Source organism: Lathyrus oleraceus, chromosome 2 (assembly GCF_024323335.1).
Source record: "Lathyrus oleraceus cultivar Zhongwan6 chromosome 2, CAAS_Psat_ZW6_1.0, whole genome shotgun sequence".
Taxonomy (NCBI): Eukaryota; Viridiplantae; Streptophyta; class Magnoliopsida; order Fabales; family Fabaceae; genus Lathyrus; species Lathyrus oleraceus.
In genome coordinates this window covers 68,015,871-68,019,707 of record NC_066580.1, presented here as the reverse complement: position 1 = coordinate 68,019,707, position 3,837 = coordinate 68,015,871, and the positions used below count along the sequence as shown (strand labels likewise).

General features: G+C 30.6%; 1 long non-coding RNA gene across 2 annotated transcripts; it reads right to left on the bottom strand.

Moving 5' to 3' along the window:
• Positions 1-300: 300 nt before the first annotated feature.
• LOC127121121 (uncharacterized) lies at positions 301-1,868 on the bottom strand. 2 transcript variants are annotated; one of them, XR_007803320.1, is made up of 3 exons: positions 1,599-1,868; positions 553-650; positions 301-466 (listed from the first exon to the last, which is right to left on the bottom strand). It is a non-coding gene; the product is annotated as an uncharacterized LOC127121121 (long non-coding RNA). The 2 variants fall into 2 exon arrangements; XR_007803319.1 differs by having other exon boundaries at positions 301-650.
• Positions 1,869-3,837: the final 1,969 nt, after the last annotated feature.

Sequence of the window (3,837 nt, the reverse complement as noted above, 5' to 3'; positions counted from 1 at the left end):
AAATATTATTTTATAATTAAAATTTTCACTTTTTATTTTTTATTTATTATTTTCAAAAAATTAATTTATTTATTTTTAAAAAATAATATAGTATTCATTTTTCATGTTTTTAAAGGAAAAATCAAAATTAAAATACTTTTTATCATTATTATTATTATTATTAGTCTATTTTATTATTTAAAATAAGTTATTTAATTTTTACTCAAATGCACTCAGCCATGAATCCATCCAGATTCATTCACTTGGGTTTTAAGAAAGAGAAAAAATCAGGTCAAATTAAATCATTCTAAAAATAGATAATTTCATTCAATTTTTGACCTAATTTTTCATATATAAATAGGGAGCATGTCCACACTTTTCATTCATCCACAATTACAAATTCATTATCCTAAAGTTGTTGTTCTTCACATTGAAGAACAACAATAACTAAACCCTAAGCTCCATTCGTGAAGTCCAACCACCAATCCTAAGCAACCTCGCAGTAAAGAACAAACAATATTAACAAAAGAAAGAGAAAGAACAAGAGAAAAGGAGAAATAGAGTGAGACATACTTTTGTGGATTCCTCCTCTGATAACTTTCGAATCGGTAATCTCTAATCTTGTTTTTCCTGTATGTGTTGCATGAATTGTTTGTATCTTGATTAGGTCTCTGAAAATAAATAAATAAATAAATAAATTTGAAATGGTTAAAACCATACAGGTTAATATTCTTTGTATTTATGTTGCATGCGTGTAGAAAATTAACCTTTAAAAAAATATCATAATCCTATTTTAAAAATCAAATATAATAAACTATAATCATCCAATCAATACAACTATTTCAAAATTCAAATTCATGAATAGCAACTTATTTCAAAATCAACTCAAAACCAATAGCTATAACCTATAAAAAAAAGATGACCAATGTCGTGTAATAAGTGATGAACAATTTCTTGTTCATTGAATTAATAATCCATTTCACTATAAGATAATTTTAATTATTTTCAAGAAATGAGTAAGAAATAAGATTTTTTTTTACCAAAGACATATACATTAACGGAAACAAGTAATGGGTTATCTAGTTATTAAAGATAACATTAACTTGTTTTTTATAAATAACTTAGAGTAATACAAAAATGTTCCATGCCTTCATATACTGGTTGTTGTTGTTCTAATTAATTCATAAGCTGCGTTGCTACTACAAAATAAAATACTATATTCAGTATTAAAATATTAAGCTTTATCTATAAAAACAACTGAATTCGAGTAAAAGAGAATTGAAGCTAACTGAATTAAAACCCGAGTCGAGTCGTAAATCTAAGATACACCTAGGTCAAAAACTAAATCATTACAGAGTGAAATCAAAAGTCGAAATCAACATTCAAATCAAACAGGATCAAAACCTAATCAAAGACTAAAACAAAAATCGATCAAAATTTAAATACAAATCAATCCTAACACAAACCAGTAAGAGACCAAATCAATCTAATCAGTGTCGGAATCGTGAAACCAAACTGAACTGGAATCAAAAGATATGCAACTCAAACATGTTCAGAATGGTCGAAGCCGAAAACTAGAATTAGGACTTAAATGGAATCAAGACAGAATCAAAACTTACTTTTGAACTTATGTCGCACACCGCACCACCGTCCACCATGAAAGAATCCTCGTTGAAATCGTGCAACCACCGCCATGCTATATCTACCAATGATTTCGTTCTGGTAGTGTTCTTCTCTTTTGAATTTTGTTTTGCAATTCTGATTGATTTTTGTGATTGTTTTCTTTGTTAATGAGATGAAAGTAACTAGGATTTAAGTTCTTTGTTTCTTGTTCATGTGCGATTCAGAACATGGTCTGCTAATGTTTCTTTTTACTTTAATATATAATAATAATAATAATAGTGGTTAAGAAAAAGGAAAAAGGGGGATGGGTTTCTCCCCATTTTTTCTCATTCTTAAACTTTTTTACTTATTTTTTATTTTTATCTTTTTTATTTATTATCAATTTTATTTATAATAAAACTTAGGATAAGATGAGTTTGATTTATGGGATTGGTTTTAATATTTGATATAAGTTCATTCACTTATTTATAAAAATTCAAAAAGAAACAAATATTATAATTAACAAAATATAATTAATAGTTAAATCAAAGTAATGAGATTTTTTGCAAATAATTAAGGGATAAAATCAACTTCACTCATTTAAAACATTAAGTCTTATGCCCTTGTGCATTGAGGCATTTTTTTCAAAGTCAAATGTTTCTCCGCCCCCGGTGTGTGAGAATTTTTTAAGGGATAAAAACAACCAATCAACCAACTTTTCTTTAAGAAGAACTACAGTACTCTGATCATTCACCTAATGTGAAGGTATGTATGCATAAAGTTGTAAATTCTAGCGAGTACAGTTATAAAAAAATCTTTTTGGGTCTCCCATCCATTTAAATATAATACTTTATGTAAATAAATAAATAATTAAATAATCGAGCAAATACCTTAAGAATACACGCTAATCCCATAATTAAAGGAGGATCTCATTGGATACAATGGAGGTAAGGGGGGGCTAACACCTTCCCTTTACTTAATCGACTTTCGAACCTAGTCTCTCACCCTTAACTATTAGGTTTTATCATTATTTCCTTGTTCCTTATGAATAAATAAATGATGATGGTGACTCTGTCATTTTTCCAACCGCGACAGCTGACGACTCTGTTGGGGAAGTCCTTAACTTTCCCTAAAGAGACTCCATCATAACCTTGGGTTTTAGGGTTGTGCTTGTTTCTCTGTGTATTTAATTTCTTTTACTTATGTTTATTTATTTATCTATTTACTTTATTCCTTATTATATCATTATGCCTGTCATAACATATTGGTTGGGATTTTCAAAAGTGTAAAGCCAAAACCCAGGCTTGAGAAAAAATAGCAAGCTTAAGTAAGGGGTCGTCCTGTCTTGGCCACTGGGGTTCTCATCCCGTGGGGTCTTTGATGACGATTCTACCTAGAGTAGATCAATTCAAAAGATTTGTCATGATGGACCTTTGAATTTGGTCCATGACTCTAAGGACCTCTTCTAGAACGTCCTCAAATCAGGGTGACCTGATGTTATCAATCTGCAGGGGTTGTTACTAAGGTCTCACCTAGATGAGAATTACCCCGAAGGATTACCATAGGAAGGCTTGATCCTTCTCATGGTAAAATAAGGGTATAGTTTGTGACTCTAGGGAAGTCATCTTACCCAAAGCTTTATATCTTACAAGTGAGAAGATTGGATAGTCTAATCTTAGATCTAACCTAATCATAAGAAGCCTATCCAATATAGGACATACTTATACGTTACCCTAACCATAAAAAACTTTAAAATCAAAAGACATTCATCCCATCATGTCATCTGCATTAAAATAAGTTTTTGCATATATTTACCATCATTTAGGGAATTTCAAAATTTGTTGTAGGTACTTAATGAAAATGAATTCAAATAAAAGGACAACCCTTTATATCAAGGCAACCATGCCAGGTTTTCAAAGCTCAAAGGTTCTTCAAGGGCTGATTCCCAACTCCATTCAAAGAAAGTTCACACTTAAATATAGAAGGATTCTTGATCTCTTGAGATTCCCTCTAAAGGTAGAGGCAGTCACTGCCTTGGCTCAATTCTATGATCCACCCTTGCGGTGTTTCTTATTTCAAGACTTTCTACTAGCCCTCACATTAGAAGAATTTGGGTTATACTTGGACATTCCTAAAAATAGAAAGGGGCCCTACATAGGAATGAGGCATAAAGTAAAGCCTAAGAAATTGGTTGTAACTTTAGGGATACCCATCGAGGATCTTTTTTCACACTACAAAGAAGGCAGAGACATCCAG